Raw genomic sequence first — 19371 nt, forward strand, 5'->3', positions numbered from 1 at the left:
AAGAGGCCAGGTGGACACAGAAGGGACAGTGCACTGGATCTGGAGTTCAAAACACACATACAAACTGAGTTTTGAACGTGTGACCCAAGATCTGATACACATGAGGTGTTCAAACATGTGGAAAGGAAATCTCAGGGAGGAATCTAAAATAACAAGTCTGGTCTGGACAAGTGAGTCACTGGTGAATTCAGTCATGAAAATTTGAATCAGAAAGGAAGCAGATGGGAAGCAGCCAAAGCTGCCCAGCCAGAATGCAGGCAGAAACGTGAATCTGGGCTCTAGAGAAAATCTGGACAACATGTGGAAATACCAGCACAGTAAACAGCCGCAGGGATCCCAGGGCTCTGACAGGTACCAAAGATTCTTTTAGAGGATAAGAAAGAGGCTAAGTTTGAAAAGGTTAAAAGTCAACATCAGAGAAAGAAAATTCCTCCCTCTGGGGCCCTTCTGATTATTTCCAGGAGAAAGGATCAGACTGGCACTCTATTGCTTTCAACAGAGAGCAGGATTCTGGCTCCAAGCCTTCATGCTAGCTAGAATTTTTTCATTGTTCTTATTTGTATGTATACAAGGATTTCCTTTTCAGTTCTTAAAAAATATACTAATCAATCAAAATATTAAGTAATAACTCTGTAGTGCAAAGACAAGGTTAAAATAACGATGTTTGGAGAAAACGTCTAATAAGGAGTTAGGAAGGAATGGTCAAATATGGAAAATAATATCGCAAGTTCTAAGGAAACTACAAAGGTTCCACTGGATTTGGAAAGTTTATCAGTGGTTACCTTAGTAAAAGAAATCTTAGCGAAGCAAAGGGGAAAAAAATCAGACTGTAGTGGGATAAGAAATGAGTAGATAAGGAAATAGAGGCCTAAGGATAGGCTACTGAAGAGAGATCACTGGAATAAAAAAGTAATCAAAGGATGGGGAAAGAAAATTTGGTCAAGAAAAACTATAGGATGAATACCTAGTGGGGATTAGGGAGATAATCTGCAAAGAAAGTGGTATATGAGACAGCAGCAAGTACAGAAGTGAAGAGGGCATAGCACATCTTTCTCTGACTCTGGCAGGAGGATGACTCCTGATGGACAGGTGCAGAGTAGAGAAGCTTAGGTGGACCGTAGAGAAAATACTCTATTAAGGCAGGAAATTTGGGCATTACCTGAGTCACGGGACATAGTTGGGATGGGAGGTGGGGGAGAGTAAGAATCTAAACTAAGTAACCTGTAGAAGAGAAAAGGTGATGGGGAACAAACACTGGTGACATGTGTGGAAGGCCTACCAGAGGCTAGTTCCCCAACCAGGAATTGCCAACAACCACAATTTTCTCCTTCAGTAATTAGCAGTCCCAGGGGAAATGCCAATGTTGGGAGTCTTCAGAGTAGAAAGGCAGATGTAGCTTGGGGGTAAAGATGTTGAGGAGATATGGGAGAAGTCAATACAATGCTGTAAAAACAATTATCCTCCAATTAAAAATAAATAAAATTTTTTAAAAAGATGCTGAGTATTTTAAGTAACTGACCTTGGGGGTTCAAGCTGGGTATATTAGGGAAAAAGAAACAAACAAACAAGCCAGAAGGCACTGAAGAGGAAGGAAAAGGCAGGGGAAAAGGAAGAAAAGAAGGAAGAAAGGAATCAAGACACTTGGAGAATAGACCAAAGGGCAAGTCTCCTAGGAATAAGAGATGAAAACCAGGAAGTTCTGGTTAGAAGGTGGAATTTCAGAAGTGAAATAAATCATCTGACATTCAATAAGTATCTACTGAGTCAATTACACCAGACAATGTACTATGTCAACGAGTTTCTGTCTGCATAGAACTCAGAAGCTCTTGCAGATGACACATATTTTAAGAATTATATATATGTATTTACATACATAAATATGTGTGCTTAGTTGTTCAGTCATGTCCTACTCTTTGCTCCCCCATGGACTGTAGCCCGCCAGCCCCCTCTGTCCATTGAATTTCCCAGGCAAGAATACTGGAGTAGGTTGCCATTTCCTTCTCTAACATAAATAAGTATTTATACATAAATTACACACACACAAATGTAACTGTGGTAACTGCTACAGGAAAGTACAGACTTCTTTATAACAAAATAACAGAGGAGCCTGACATTATAGAAGTAGGCGTGAGGTCAGGGAGACCTCTTTGATAAACTGATATGTGAACCAGCATCTGAAGGATGAAATAACAGGCCAAAAGTGAATATTTTGCAAAGAAACAGCATGTGTGATTTCTAAGGCTGGTAAGAGTTGGTGCTATTGAAAAACTGGAAGAAGGCTGGAGCATTCTGAGAAGTCTTTATTGTACATGAATTACAGAGTTAAAGAAGCTGATAATGACTCCATTTATTTACAGAACGTCTTCTAACACTCTGCAAGACTTAACCATCTGGGAAAACAATATCTTCATTGTCCTCCTTTAAGCACTGCGGGTCTGTGGGAGGCGCTGGATACTGGTTTGGAGTTTTAGTTGTATATATGCAAAACTGGGAAGGGGAAGGGGTGTACTTGAAGATGGAGCCATAAGCAAGGACCACATCACGGGGAGCCTAGGGAAACAGGAACTTGGATTTTTCTCCAAGTGTAATGGAGTGACTCTTAACAGTTTCAAACAGGGTGATAATGCCGTGACCCAATTTATGTCTGTAAAAGACCAGCTGGACTACAGTATGGATAATCGATCGGAGGAAACAGCGCAACATGGACATGCTGGGACCCGTACGGGTGAAAAGTGACAGGAGCTTGGAACAGGGTGGCAGCCGTGGGAAGTCTTTATGCTACAGCATTTATATGCGGACTGCTCAATCCTCCTTCACATACACCTGACTTGTTTTTACCCCGACTGTCCCGTTCAAATAACTCGTTTTAATCGAGATCAAACAGGGCCGGGCTAACCCTAAGGAGGGGAGCGGGGGCAGGACACAAAACCGGAAAGTTGATGCTTAGTCGCCGGCCCTCCTTGCCCTCGGGGGAGCCAGAGGCGGGGACCCTCCAACCCCAATCCCGGTCCTCCCAGGTGAGCGCTCCCTAGCGTTACTTCCGGCCTCAGGTGTGCTGGAGCGACAGCCGCGCGCCCAGCCCGAGGGCCCGCTCCTGGCCGCCCGCGCGAAGGGCTCCATCCCGGCTGCCAGGGGTCCAGGCGGGGCTGCGGCCGCCTGGAGAGTCGGAGCGGGCCCCGGACATCTCCCGCCTGACATTCAACCAGGCCGCCAGAACACTCACCCCAGGGCCGCGCGGCCACCCGTACGGAAACGTACACGCAGCAGCCGCAGTCAGCGCCGGTAGAACTTGCACTAGGACCGGGCACGGCGCGTGCGTCTTCTGCGTCTCCTGCCCGCCGTAAGCACCGCCCCCAACAATGACCCGACAGCCGTGCGTGGGCGGGGCCTAGGGCGCATGCGCCGGCTTTAGGGCTTATTTTGAACCAGGGCGAGGCCACGTGGTTTGAGCTCGTGACACAGCTGTGCTTTTCTACCTGGGAGCCGAGTGCGGAAGTGGTCCTGGTTGCTGATCTCTGGCTTGTGGCTAGCGCTTCACGCGTGGTGAAAAATACATCTTTAGTAAAGGCGATTATAAGAATTAAAAGAAAGAATAATAAGAATGTTTCCAGAAAAGGTAGAGAGGGATACACAGTGTGCCGAGCGACTGTGCTGACAATTAACCATGAACCCCAAAGAGAAAGTAAAGCTTGGGGAAAGGAGCTGTCTTGAGCGCCTCACGTTTCAGTAGTCGGCTGAAATGTCTTCTGGCACGGCTGTTAGTACGTGAGGAATAGGGAGAGGGCTTATTTATCTTTGTTCCCCCTCTTACACACACACACACAGACACACGCACTCACGCACCCCGGGTGGTGTGTGTACATAGTGGGCCTACGTCAGGGTCTTGATTGCGTTAGTCAGTCACTTAATATTTGTCCTCCGATCGAAAAAGTAAGGAGGATTTTTGAGCTGGGTGAGAATTCAGCTGGGAACATTTGAAGAAACAAAACGGTCACACACAGGTTCAGAACAAAGGGAGAAAACTGAGCTTCACCTGAGGAAGGAGTAGCCCCTTTGGGCGGCAGCTGTATCAAACAGCAGCTGCTTTGCCCAGAGATTCCTGCTCTGGGAGAGGGTGAACCTTTCAGGGATCAGCGCCAGAGAGCCTTCTGGGAGTAAGTGACTGTGGGAAGGATCTTCTGGGTCTGCGTAGGAAAGTGCCTTACTTTGATGTCTGAAGTTGGATAGTAGGAAAAGGGAGTGGGAAGTATACTTAAAACACTCAATAATAGCACTGTGTCTGTCCTGTTGGCATTGCCAATCTACATATGCCTAGAGCCATCCCACATCAAGATAACTTGTTTTCTTTTCTCAAAAGGAATAAAGAATTCTAGTCATGTCTTGAATAAAATATTGAAAATAGTAATGCATTGGTAAGATTAGTTTGAATGCTTGAATGGGAGAGCAGTTTTCCCCAAATATATAGTGGTTACCACTTTGAGAATGAGGTCCACTTTTTAATGTGTACTGTTTTGGTGAGCCCCTATAAATCATTCAGAATTTGGACGGGAAGCAAATGGTACACTAAGACTAGGTAGTTGAGAGTTAATAACAGTGTTTACAGAGGTGTGGGCAGGATTTAGGAAAACAGCTCAGGATGGGGTAGTAATCCTGGGGCTGGTGAGAGGCCAGGAGCCTCTCTGTTGCCATCTGTTTTGGGCTAGATTGTATCCCTCAATTCATTTGAAATTCTAACCCCCAGAACCTCCAAATACAAAACTGTATTTGGAGCTAGGGTCTTTAAAAACCCTAAAAACTGTTAAGTTAAACTGAGGTCATTAGGGTGGGCCCTAATCCAATGTAACTGGTGTCCTTATAAGAAGAGGAGGTTAGGACAAAGAGACAGAACGAAGACCATGTGAAGACACAGGGAGAAGATGACCATCTAGAGGCCAAGGAGAGAGGACTCTGAAGAAAACAACCCTGCCAACACCTTAATCTCATACTTCTGGCCTCCAGAACTGTACAAAAGTTAATCTCTGTAATTTAAGTCACCTAGTTTGTGGTACTTTGTATGGCAGCCCTAACGAATAGATACATACATCATCCTTGGTCCTGAAGGGATCATGGGAGGAAATGGGTTCAGAAGACAGTAGCTGAGTGGAGAAGACCACTTGACCAGAGAAATGCAACAACGTGTGGTCACTCAGCAGGGGGTAACTGGGGAGATAAATACCCTGGCCTCACTCTCTTCCATTATTTCACCTGCTGGAGCCTCCCATCTCAAGACCACTGAGAGGTAACTCCCTGGCAGTTCAGTGGTAAAGACACCTCGCTTCTACTCTTGGGGGCACAGGTTCCATCCTGGTGGGGAGCTGATACCACATGCTGAGTGGCACAACCACAAGCAAAACAAAAAACACTGAGAGCCAGAGGACAAGGGAGCCTGTTGATGCCCAGCCCTATGGATCAGTCTCTTAGAGCACAGGGCAAGGTAGAGAGAGATGGAGAATGAATCTGGAACATCAAACAAGTATGCAACATATCCCATGCAATTATCAGTTCAGTTCAGTTGCTCAGTCGTGTCCGACTCTTTGTGACCCCATGAATCGCAGCACGCCAGGCCTCCCTGTCCTTCACCAACTCCCAGAGTTTACTCAAACTCATGTCCATCAAGTCGGTGATGCCATCCAGCCATCTCATCCTCTGTTGTCCCCTTCTCCTGCCCCCAATCCCTCCCAGCATCAGGGTCTTTTCCAATGAGTCAACTCTTCACATGAGGTGGCCAAAGTATTGGAGTTTCAGCTTCAACATCAGTCCTTCCAATGAACACCCAGGACTGATCTCCTTTAGGGTGGACTGGTTGGATCTCCTTGCAGTCCAAGGGACTCTCAAGAGTCTTCTCCAACACCACAGTTCAAAAGCATCAATTTTTCAGTGCTCAGCTTTCTTCACAGTCCAACTCTCACAACCATACATGACCACTGGAAAAACCATAGCTTTGACTAGATGGACCTTTGTTGGCAAAGTAATGTCTCTGCTTTTTAATATGCTACGTAGGTTGGTCATAATTTTCCTGCCAAGGAGTAAGCGTCTTTTTATTTCATGGCTGCAGTCACCATCTGCAGTGATTTTGGAGCCCCCAAAAAATAAAGTCAGCCACTGTTTCCACTGTTTCCCCATCTATTTCCCATGAAGTGTTGGGACCAGATGCCATGATCTTAGTTTTCTGAATGTTGAGCTTTAAGCCAACTTTTTCACTCTCCTCTTTCACTTTCCACTTTCATCAAGAGGCTTTTTAGTTCCTCTTCACTTTCTGCCATAAGGGTGGTGTCATCTGCATATCTGAGGTTATTGATATTTCTCCTGGCAATCTTGATTCCATCTTGTGCTTCTTCCAGCCCAGCGTTTCTCATGATGTACTCTGCATATAAGTTAAATAAGCAGGGTGACAATATACAGCCTTGACATACTCCTTTTCCTGTTTGGAACCAGTCTGTTGTTCCATGTCCAGTTCTAACTGTGGCTTCCTGACCTGCATATAGGTTTCTCAAGAGGCAGGTCAGGTGGTCTGGTATTCCCATCTCTTTCAGAATTTTCCACAGTTTATTGTGATCCACACAGTCAAAGACTTTGGCATAGTCAGTAAAGCAGAAATAGATGTTTTTCTGGAACTCTCTTGCTTTTTTGATGATCCAGCAGATGTTGGCAATTTGATCTCTGGTTCCTCTGCCTTTTCTAAAACCAGCTTGAGCATCTGGAAGTTCACAGTTCACGTATTGCTGAAGCCTGGATTGCAGAATTTTCAGCATTACTTTACTAGCATGTGAGATGAGTGCAATTGTGCGGTAGTTTGAGCTTTCTTTGGCATTGCGTTTCTTTGGGATTGGAATGAAAACTGACCTTTCCCAGTCCTGTGGTCACTGCTGAGTTTTCCAAATTTGCTGGCATATTGAGGGCAGCACTTTCACAGCATCATCGTTCAGGATTTGAAATAGCTCAACTGGAATTCCATCACCTCCACTAGTTTTGTTCGTAGTGGTGCTTTCTAAGGCCCACTTGACTTCACAGTCCAGGATGTCTGGCTCTAGGTGAGTGATCACACCATCATGATTTTCTGGGTTGTAAAAATCTTTTTTGTACAGTTCTTCTGTGTTTTCTTGCCACCCCATACAATTATAATTATCCTTTTAATATCCCTTTAATTTAGAAAATGCATGATGATTCAGAGTCACTCTTAATTCAGTATAGCTTTTTTACATGAATTTGTATTTAGTTAATTAAAGGATCTGTATACTTTCAGTCAAGTTTCCCCGACCTCTCTAGACAGAGAGTACTAATAAAGTCCTATTAATAGCAGATTTTATTGATTCCTGTGCCCACCTGAACATACAGGACCCTTCTTTTTGTCCAGGCCCTTACGAATGAAATTAGTGCACTCTAAAGGAGATATTCCCTCAGCCCTTCTGCCATGTGAGGACACCACGAAAAAGGTGGTGGTCCCAGAAGTGGGCTCTCACCAGACACAGAACCTGTTGGCATTTTGATCTTGAACTTCCCAACTTCTAAAACTGAGAAATTTCTATTGTTTGCAAGCCACCCAGTCTATGATGTTTTGTTAGCAGCATACATTGACATAGAATGTAATAGTGGGATTTTTAGTACCTTGTTCATAATACGCATTTACAGACTGAGATATCTAGATGTCAATCAAGACCTCTTACTTCCCCCATATTCACTCAGTCCCTATTGGTTCTGCATTATTGATTTGGATTTTAATGCATTTTACTTAACAAGCACTTATACAGCCCTGACTGGGGGCCAGGTTTTGTCCTGAGTGCTTTACAAACATTAACTCATTTGAATATGACCAGAGTCATCCTCCTGCCTTTACTTTCTATTTAGCTATCAGTGTAAGAAACTCTCCCCGTGCCCTTACAAAGCAGAAGAGCTAAGTCGACTCTCTCTTTTAAAAATTTCAGGGTAGTGACGATGCATCAGTTTGGTTCTCCATTCCCCATAACCGTGGCAGAAAAAATGTGTACTGGAAGTGCATTGAACACTGTGCAAATTTGATAAATCCAAAAACGGCGGTAAAAGCGTATTGTTTAGAATTATCTTGGCAGTCACTGGAAAATAATGTTAAATGTATGCTGAATAAATGAGCTAATAATTTTAAAAACAACAACCATATAAAACCATATGTTTCCATTGAAAATATATGTGTATATATATGTATGTGTGCATGTGCACAGTGTGTATGGTGGGGGAGTATAAGGTAGGCATAAGGGATGGTCTCCTTACTTTTTGGTCACACCTCCACCACTATCTCTCTCATTGATAGAGCCTCTGTGTCTCTTAATCTCATTGTTTCATATATTCTGTCCAACTTTGTTATTTTCCTGATTTTTCACAAATCCCTCCCTGATTACTTTTGGGCATTACTGGCTTTTTTCCTAAACATTAGCATCATTTTGGTAATCTTCAGCAAACACCTTGCTCTCCAAAGCTGATATAGAAAGAAGACAGCCAATATGTGTAAGCAGCTCTTTTACCTAAACTTTAGAAGGAAGTAACAGTGTGCCCTGATTTTAGCAGGTTCCACTATTTCGGTGTAATTTTATTGTCAGTAACCAGTATTCTGACCATTCTCTGTAGCTGTACATTAAGGATATGTCTAAGGAACTTGTGGTGATTCTGAACACATGAGAAGAAAAGTTATCATTGATCTATTCTTCATATCAATGGAAACTGGTTACTGATTAAGAGTGTGAACCTGAAGAACTTAGCAACTGTAAGAATAATCTGAGGACATGGACGTGTTCACAGGATATAAGATTCCAGCTAAAATTCGTGGAAAGAGAGTAGATTGACATAGATCTTCGTGTCTGTACAGTGTGGAGCAATTTCACATGTTTGTTCTTTATCAGTATAGCTCCCTCTGAGCAGCCAACCCTCAGAGAATGCTATTACACCAATGGCCACTAGAGGAAGCAGAGCATCAACTCTGGGTTAATTTCAACAGATATGTTTGCTTGAGTTGCTACTATTGTAACCAAAAGTGGAAGTCATCTCCCTGTTCAAAAGCCAATAAAAAGGCAAGGTTGGTGGAAAGGAAAGTTTGCTTTATTTTAGATATAGGCAGCTGGGGGGAGGGGAGTGAGGAATGAATGTGGGGGACACAGAGGTGAACATGGCAGAGTCCCTGCTCTCATGAGACTTACATAAAATCAGAGGGAGAAAACTACAAATGCTTTAAGCAAAAATATGAAATAATAAATGCTATTAAGGAACATGAAATAGGATAACATCTTAAGAGCGTGACTGGGATGCCCTCCTAGCCAGTGTGGAGTAGTATTCAATAGGAGACATTACAGCTGCAATCTGAATGATAGGAGGAAAGTCACCATGTGGGATTAGGCAGAAGAGGATCCTTGACAAGAAGAGGAGGGCATGTGGACAGCTGGACCACTCAAGACGGCTCTTCTTTGTACATCCGCTGTGTAACCAGTGCCTGTTTCACCTACACCCTATTCACATGCCTGACCTTCCTACATACTTGCCCCAAGCCCCAGCCAGTGACTGTTCTTATCGAAGGGGAAGTGAGGAGCCTGATAGTTTCTCTGGTAACCAAGGAGCCAACCACAGATGTCAGTTCCCCCTGTAACTGGCAATTTCCCCTTACCAGAGCAGAAACTGCCACCATGACCCATACAGTGGGATGTCACTCCAGGACGCTGCTTCAGACGCATACAGACGCATACACTCCCCCTACCCATTAAACACGTCCCTGTCGCTGACTCAGCTCTTTCTTTGGTCTTAAAGCTGGTCAAGCACAATCCTTGTAGGCCTGTGGGGTGCAGCCCGACAGCAGGGAAACACAAACTTGGCAAATTTACACACTAGAAATTGGGCCGCTGTGGCTAAAGCCTGGGAAGGCAGGGGCTGGATACCTAGAGCTCTGTCAACTAGTCCTAGAATTTAGATGTTGTTCCAAGTGCAAATCAAATCCACTAGAAGTTTAAGGAGTTACATGATAAAATTTTGTTTTAAAATATTTTTGTATACGGGTAGTCACAGGTGAGGGACTAGTGGTAAAGAACCCACCTGCCAATGCAGGAGATGTAAGAGATGCAGGTTTGATCCCTGGGTTGAGAAGATCCCCTGGAGGAGGGCATGGCAACCCACTCTAGTATTCTTGCCTAGAGAATCCCAGGGACAGAGGAGCCTGATGGACTACAGTCCACAGGGTTGCAAAGAGTCGGACATGACTCAAGTGACTTAGCACACAGCACAGTCATAGGTGAACAAAATAAAATTCCGAGTCCAGAAATAAACCAACATGTCTATGGTCAATTGATTTTCAACACTAGTGCCAAGACCATTCAATGGTTATCTCTTCAACAAATGGTACTGGGAAACTGGGTTTTCACATGTAACAGAATAAAGTTGGAGTCTACGTCATACCACAAACAAAAATCAACTCAAAATGGATCATAGACCTAAGTGTCAGTGCTAAAACTAAAGCTCCTCGATGAAGATTCAAGAGGAAAATCTTCATGACCTTGGATTTGGCAATGCGTTCTTAACTATGACACCAAAACCACAGCAATAATAGAAAAAAAAAAGTCACTTGTACTTAACAAAATTAGAAACTTTTGTGCATCAAAGGACACTCTCTAGAAAGGGAAAAGACAACCCACAGATTTGGGGGAAATATTTATTTGCAAGTCTTTTATTTGATAAGGGTCTAGTTTTCAGAATAATGAACTCTTCTAAATCAACAACAAAAAAGAAAGAAAAGTCAGTTAAAACAAGCAAAGTACTTGAATAAACATTTCTCAAAAAACATTGGCTAAACTTATCAGGTGTGGTCTGAGTTAATATTGTATAGAAAGAAAGCTTTCTTTCCTCCCACATTCGGGAACAGAAGAAGGACCTAAAAAAGCGATGTTAATAGTAGTGATTTTGAGGGGGTGGGGTGTATATGCACGTTGCAAGATTAAGCTCCCATTTCAGCCTATTACATCCTTATTCATTTTTCTCTCCCCCATATTTGGAGCTAGCAATGTGTCTGACCCTTGGAAAGTGGAGAAGTAAGTGTCTGAATCTCTGTTCATGTGCTTCTCTCTGGGCTGTCAGTATGGTAATATTCTATAAGTCATTATTTACTTCAAATTCCAGTCCTTATAAAGCTTTCCCACCATCACCTTCAGGCTGCACTTCCTTGCTCTCTGAGTCCAGCACAGCACTCAGCAGACTGTTCTGTAACTGGCTGGGCCAGCGTCCATTTTCCCCATTGATGAATAACTGGGCTTTCTGCTGCCCCCACCAGCTCACCCTTACCCTCCACGGGCACCAAATGCCACTCCCAGCCCTGTCCCCTCTCCCAGAGCTGCAAGGACTATCAAGCACTTCAGATAAAGAGGTCCAGCCACTGCCTCTCAATGCATCAGCCCCTTGGGGACCCGCTGATCTCAGAGCCATCAGTAGTTGTACCAAGGTTGTACCAAGCGGTGAAGCTTTAAAAACTTGCCTCCTCCAGCCTGGCATGAGCCTCTACCCATAACCCACCTCATTTCTGCGAGGGCTGTGCTTAGAGACCCACGAATTCCTCAAGATGCTTTTTAAGACTTCCTGCTCTTTGCTGGCAAATTGTTAATCAGTTTGTGGCAGCATAAATAAAATTAGAGGGTTTAATTAAAACTAATGAACGAGTGAGTGGAGACCAGCCTGGCCGCTTTGCTCTCTGAGCCTCAGAGCAGTAAATAATGAAAATGTCACACGGCAAGTGATACGGTTTAGCAGAAGTGAAGGGCCAACAGAAAGGAGGCCACAGAGAGCTCTTCCACCGGGGTGTAATTTTCAAGGAGGTGGGATCCCTATTTTGGTGTAACTTATTAACTAATTCCACAGGAACTGTTCCAGTTTTCTGGCTCTTCCCCTCCCAAAAAAGAAAGAAAACAACAGCACATAGGATGTCCATTCTTGTGTAACTGTGTGATTTGTGTAACTGTGGCGTGCTTTAATGTTCTGATCCTCCAGAAAGGGAGCAGTAGACACAATGATAGGGCCGTACTGTAGGCAGTTGGGTGGGTAGAGTTCTGGAATTCTGACTTTCTCCATGTGGAGGAAATAAAAGGGAGAAGTGTCCCACATCCTGCGTGCTTTTCTCTATTTTAAGAAAATCTTTATTGAATTTGTTACAATATTGCTTCTGTTTTGCATTTTGGTTTTTTGATCACAAGACATGTGGGATCTTAGCTTCCTGACCAGAGTTGAACCTGCTTTGGAAAGTGAAGTCCCAACCCCCGGACCACCCGGGAAGTCCATTCCACTTGCCTTTCAAATGCTTTCCCAGACATTCATGTAAGTAAAAACCTGCTCATGATTGTTTGGGCTTAGACCTGGACTCCATTTAATCATAACGTCCATTTTGCACGGTTTTACTAAGGCATTTTCCAGGTATGCAATGACCATGCAAACAGGAGAAACAGCCCTCCTCCCAACATCCACCTCTCTGCTATAAGACCTGCATCCACCTGCGTTGTAGCTGGTCACCTTCAGGGTGATTCTTTGCACAGATGCAGGCATCCGATGATTCATTTGTCCCTGAGTGGAGGCCTGCACAAGCATTTACATGTTCAAACGAATCTTCCTTTTTTATGAATTGCTTCCCTTTTATTTTATGCATCTGGGGCTGAATTCAGACAACTGTGTGCATATGTGCAGGGAGTGGTAAGAAATATGTATTACAGAAATGGATGCCTCACTTGTGATTCTATTTGGTGTTTATGAAATAGATGGGAGGTTGACACTTGAGGTTCTGGAATGGTCTACTGGAGAGTTTCCTTCTGCCTTCCTGGGTGTAACACCTTCTTCTTAGCTTGGAACAATGTTTCTCCAAGTGGGGACCCATGCACACCTACATCAGCATCATGTGCTTATGAAAAACAGGTTCCCAGGCCTCCCCCAGACCACAGAACTGGAATTCCCAGGAGTGGGCTGGGAACAGGACTATCTTCCCAGCTCCATGAGACCCGACACACAATGAGAAGAGGCCCCTGGGACTTCTGGACCAGGGGAGGCCCTTTTGACCCCTTCCCCCTCAGGGATTCAGGGAACCTCTTCTCCTCTTTCATCCTCATCCTCATGCACCTCCCCCCACTCTGGGATTTAGCCAACAATTCCTTTCCTTACATTTACCTCCACCTCCTATTATCTCCCTCTATCAGCTTGGTCTATTTTGCACACCAGTATAACTACTGGGGAGTCTGGTGGTAATGTTTTCCGTAAAGTTACACAGATTTATATTTCCTGCTCAAGAAATGTGGTATCTCATGCACCCCTGTTCATAGCAGTGCTATGTACAACAGCCAAGACATGGAAACAAGCTAAATGTCCATTGACAAGTGCATAGATAAGGAAGATATGGTACATACATACAATGGAATACCACTCAGCCATAAAAAAGAATGAAGCAATGCCTTTTTACAGTCACATGGATGGGCCTAGAGATTATCGTGGTAAGCAAAATTAGTCAGAAAGAGAATGAAAAATACATGATATCACTTGTATGCGGAATCTAAAATATGACACAAATGAACTTATCTATAAAACAGAAACAAACACAGACACATGGAACAGACTTGTGGTTGCCAAAGAGGAGGGTGGGTGGGGGAAGGATGGATTGAGAGCTTGGGATTAGCAGGTGAAATTGTTATCTATAGGATGGATAAACAACAGGGTCCTACTGTGTAGCACAGGGAACTATATTCAATATCCTGTGATAAAATGTAACAGAGAAGAAATATTAAAAAGAATATATATATATGTATAACTGAATCAGAAATTTCTATACAGCAGAAATTAACACTACATTGTAAATCAACTATACTTCCAATAAAATAATTTTTTTTTAAAAAAGAATCATGGTACTTTATTTGTAGTTGGCTGTCCTAGCTTGAGTCAATACAGAACTGATACAGGTAGGGACAGAAGAACAAATGAACAAAAACTAGCAGAGGTCCCAGGAACAATCCTAATTTAACAAAACAATATTCAAGAAAAGTATGCAAAACCCTTTCAAACAATCAATGGCTTGGGATCAAAAGTTTGATCAAAAGTTTAAGCTCTAAAAAAAAAAAAAAGTTTAAGCTCTAAAGCTTTAAAAATCCATATTGGAGATGAGGACTGTGTACCATAGCCAGCATGGTGTGTACTGTTTTCTGACTGATAACAACTGAGGCCTTTGGTCTAGGAGGGAAAATGTCAGGTTCAGCAAGATGCAAAGTGGAAGCAATTTGAAAATGGTTTGGAGAGCAATTCCCTGCCCAAAAGGCCTAAACAAACCCAAACCAGAGCTTTTTGCACAAACAATTAGAAATAAAAGCAAAAATTTCATCAAAGCAAAGATGTGTGCACTCAACATATTGGCCCCTTGGTGTCATTTGAAGGAAATTAATGTGGAAGGCCAAAGAGATGGAGTCTGCATTATGCAATGCTCGGGAGACCGGTCTACTATTTTGTTCCTAGTGTAGCAGAAATAAATTCTGCCCGCAAGCCTTCAGGGAGAAATAAGACATGTGCATAAGTAAGATTAATCAGTGAAGCTAACATCGACCTAATGAGTCATCTTTGCCATCATAAAGCTTGAAAACATAAGGCTGTGGCCTGTCAGATACGTGCATTCTTATAAGAAACCAAACAGGGCTGTGAGGTGCACGGTGTGGGCAGCTCTTGAGCATGTTAGGCCCAGCAGGGAGGAAGTGATAGAAAAATGACTGCCTTGAGGTAGTTTTTCTTAAAATTGTTATGCATTTATTGGCTATGTTGGGTCCTGGTTACTGTGTGATGGCTTTCTCTAGCTGTGGAAAACCTGGGGGCAGGGGGATGGGGGGTTGCTACACTTTAGTTGTAGCACGGGCTTCTCATTGCCGTAGCTTCTCGGGCTGCAGAACTCAGGCTCTGGGGCCTTGAGGCTTCAGTAATTGCAGCATGTGGGCTCAACAGTTGAGGCTTGCAGGCTCAATATTTGTGGCACATGGGCTTAGTTGCTCTGCGGCATGTGGAATCTTCCCAGACCAGGGATCAAACCCCTGTCACCTGCATTGGCAGGCATATTCTGGACTACCAGGGAAGCTCCTGCCTTGAAGTTTTATTGACCTACTGTGGGACTGCTTCTGTGGAGATGCGGGATGGAGTGCTGGGCTGAAGAAAAATGAAGGTTTGGCGGCTCATGTACCTTCTCCCCACAGGAAGCCCCAGCCTTCTGGTCAAATAGAACTCCCAGGGAGGCTGCATTTTCCATCCAAACAAACCACCCACCAGGATTTCCTGGAGTACAGCAAAAGCTTATGAGAAACTGGGAAGAGGAGAGGGACACAGAGAATGAACAGGACAAGATGTCCCTGGGGCAGGACCTACAGAAGTTTCCAGGCCTGCAGAAGAGTGTTTGGAGTGGTCTTGTGTCCACTTTTGCTGCCAGCTTTCCACCCCCACTTGTCACCAGCTCCTGCTGGCCAGTCCTCACCTAGACCCAGCCCCTCTTTTTGCTGTGCAACTGCACTTGCTCACACACAGCCTTTACTTCCTTTGAGCCTGACAATCTCTTCATGTCCATCTCCTTCCATCCCCAATTATCCCCACACTCAATCCAAAGAAAGACTGAGGACCATGGTTCTGTACTCATAAAGTATAGTCCCTTTTAGAAGGTGGCATGTTTCATTCGGTGTCTCGGATGTCCCCATACACTTAACTGTCAAAATGCCATTCCTCTTCCTCATGGAATCATGGTCACCTGGCAACCCAGACCACGTCTTCTTGACCATACACTCCCCAGGTGCACCCTAGCTTTGAGAGATTTCTTTAAGTACCTCAAAAGCTGAACCCCATCTTCATTCTGTTGACTTATTTCATTTAGATGGTAGACAGCATGCCCCAAGGGCCCTAGAGAGTTTCTCTGTGGTTAGAGCTTCCTGAATGGAGAGCCAGGCCCCTCCACTGCCCACAGCCAGGTTCTGTGGGAGCAGCATTCTCCCTGTAGAGACAGCCAGCGTGGCACACCAGTGCTGGCACCCAGCCCACCCCAGCCGATGGCAGCCACCGCCAGGCCTGCTGCCTGGCTTGTTACACAAGACTCAGCTGCAGCATCCACCATCCAGGACACACAGCCCCACGCCTTCCCCAAATGACTGATTCTAAAAGTCTGTAGCAAGGACATCAGATCTGGCCTTCTTTCCTGAGTCATGGGCACATTTTCTGTCTATGCAGGCAACTGGAGGAGAGGTTTCTGGGACTCTTGCTCATGACAGCCACTGAGTGCGCCAAAGGGCACATGCTTTGGAGCCATGTGGCAACATGACTGCCCTGGTGTCCTGGTTCAGTCACTGAGGTGCATCCTGACCAGTGAGTTAACATCTTGGAGCCTTGGTTTCCTCATCTATCACTCACTCAATGCCTGCTATGTACCTGCACTATTCTAGGCACTGAGGATACAGCAGCAAATAAAAAAGATCCAATCTCTACTCTCCTGGAGCCAACACATTAGTGAAAGACAGGAGGACAATAAATGAGTAACCAAATAACTAAATCAGTTATTTAGTTAACTAAATAACTAAAGCAGTAACATCAGTCAGTGGTACATGCCACACAGGAGGTCCATATGACAGAGGGGTTGTGGCTAGACAGATGAGACGGGACTTGGATAGCAGGGTCAGGGAGGGCCACTCTGAGGAGATGAGCTCTGAGATGAAGTCTGATGACCCAGTGGAGGAAAGGTCGCTGAGGTCAGAATAAATCCCCTTATTCAAGGAGCAGAAGGGCAGTGAGCACAAAGAGTGGAGGGAAGCAGGGTGACATGTTCCAAGACAACGGTGGGGCTGGATCATGTAGGGTCTTGTGAGAGACAGGATCCTCTGTTTAACTTTAATTCTTGTTGCAACAGAAACCCACTGGCTGATTTTCCCCAAGAGAAGGATAACAGATTTCAGTTTTCAGAACTTTGTTGTCTGTTTGCATGTGATGAGTAGATGGTGGTGTTGTGGGGGGGGGGGGGGATTGGGAGTGGGTGGAAGAGAAGTGGGTGACTATTATTGCCCAAGAAAGATTGGGATGGAAATAGTGGAATATAACAGGGACAAATTTGGAATATGCCTCAGGAGAAAACCCAACATATCTTGCTGGCAGATTTGATATGAGGGTTGAGGAAATTTGGGATGAGTCTAGGAGCTTTTGCTGGAGCCACTGGTTGGCTGGTGGTGCCACTTGCTGAGATGTGGAAGTCTGGAAAAGCAGCAAATATATTCATGTGGGGAGGAAGCAGGGAAAATGTTTTGGCCAGGTTGTGTTTGAGAGACCTATTACATATGTGAGTGGAAATTCAAAAGTATGCAGTTGAAGATAAGAGCCTAGAGGTGAAGAGAGAGGTCCAGGTGGAAATGTAAGTTTGGAAGTCTTCAGTACCTGGATGGAACCTAAAGTCATGAGATCAGATGAGAGCACCTTGAGGCAATATGTAAATAGAAAAGATGCACCAAGCTCTGTACCTTATAATCTTTAAAACTCAAGCACAAGAAGCCAGTGAAGGAGACTCCCATCCCAAATGGGATGGGTATAAGTTACAAGTGTACAATACAGTGATTCACAGTTTTTAAAGGTCATACATCATTTATAGTTATTATAAAATATTGGCCATATTTCCCATGTTGTTCAATATATACTTACAGCTTATTTTCTACCTAATAGTCTGTATCTCTTATTCCTTTACCCTATCTTTCCCCTCCCCTTATCCCTGTCCCCACTGGTAACTGATAATTTGTAGTCTATATCTGTGAATCTGCTTCTTTTTTGTTATATTACTATTTTGATCTACTTTTTGAGATTCTACATTTAAGTGATACCACACACTATTTATCTTTCTGTCTGACATTTCACCCAGCATAATGCCCTCTGAGTCCATCCATGTCACTGCAAATGGTAAAGTCTCATTTTTTTAATGACTGAGCAGTATTCCACTGTATATATGTACCACAGCTTCCTTATCTGTTGATAGGCACTTAAGTTGCTTCCATATCTTGGCAATTGTAAATAATGCTACTTTGAACATTGGGATGCATGTGCATTTTCAAATTAGTAAATTTTAAAAAATATTTACCCAAAGAGTGGAATTGCTGGGTCATACAGTAATTATATTTTTAGTTTGTTGAGAAATCTTCATACTGTTTTCAACAGTGGCTGCACTAACCATGTACAAGAGTTCCATTCTTCCTTGTCCTCACCAGCATTTATTGTTTGTATTCTCTTTGATGATAACTGATCCTGGCAGCTCAGTTGGACTTCGTTCTGCCTTTAGCCATCTAATTATTCACGAGCCTATATAAAGTACCCCACCCACCTGCCCATCCAGTAATCATTTGTTGATCACTCACTCCCAGATTCTATGCTTGATGCTAAGAGGTCAGAAATAATGAGAAACTCAGAATAAAACAAAACAAAATTTTGAGAGGGAATAATAAGAACCATATTTACCCTCCCACATGTAACAATAAAAAGTCCAATTAATATATAATGAAACAATGGATTTCAACATATTGGACAACAGACAAAGAAATACAGGGATTCCTGAGAAATAGAAAAAGAAATTGAGATAAGCCTTATTATTGCCTTGACTTGCCACCTGGAGTTTTTCAACCCACAGTACACAGAGAACCCAAACAGAACCAGAAGACTTTCTGATTTGAGAATGTGGAGCTGAGAGTCTGGGGGTAACCAAGACAGAGTTCTAAGAACGGAGTACCAGAGAAAAGAGAACAACAGTGACTTACAGTAAGTCCCTCTTGAGTATTTAGCAGAGTATTGACCAGCACATTTATGTAAGGAAATTGCCCAAGTCTGGGAAAGGAGCCATCCAAGACTATTAGGGGGAACCATACCCAGAGCTCACACAATAGTTGGAATAATGCCTGCTCCCACCAGGCTGACTGGAATACCTCATAATTCACAATAGAAATACTTAGGAAAATCTTGCCTCAATAAAGCAGAATAATTAGCCCAAGACTGGGCACTGCTCCAGACTCACCAAATGAATCATAAATCAAAACTTAAAGGATAAAACTGTCCCCAAGTAAATTAACTTCATCCTTGAACAAAGCTCAAGAAGATTTACAATAAAAAAATTATTCAGCACCTAACAAGTGTGACATCCGGTCAAAGATTATTAGGCATTCAAAGAACCAGGGGCTTCCCAGGTGGTGCTAGTGCTAGTCTGCCAACAAATGCAGGAGACCCAAAAGATGTGGATTCTATCCCTGGGTTGGGAAGATCCCCTGCAGTAAGAAATGGCATCCCACTTCAGTATTCTTGCCTGGAAAATTCCCTGGGCAGAGGAGCCTG

The 19371-nt window shown here is 43.8% G+C and overlaps 1 protein-coding gene across 2 annotated transcripts in view; it reads right to left on the minus strand.

Annotated features, from left to right (window-relative positions):
* The window catches only part of ERCC6 (ERCC excision repair 6, chromatin remodeling factor), a 72373-nt gene extending 69036 nt beyond the window's left edge, over positions 1 to 3337 (minus strand). For both annotated transcript variants that reach the window (XM_043925712.1, XM_043925713.1), the window contains exon 1: positions 3224 to 3337. The gene's annotated coding sequence lies outside the window, so the exon portion shown is untranslated. The remainder of the gene's footprint in view (positions 1 to 3223) is intronic.
* Positions 3338 to 19371: the final 16034 nt, after the last annotated feature.

The sequence above is a fragment of the Cervus elaphus genome, chromosome 15 (genome assembly GCF_910594005.1).
Source record: "Cervus elaphus chromosome 15, mCerEla1.1, whole genome shotgun sequence".
Classification (NCBI taxonomy): Eukaryota; Metazoa; Chordata; class Mammalia; order Artiodactyla; family Cervidae; genus Cervus; species Cervus elaphus.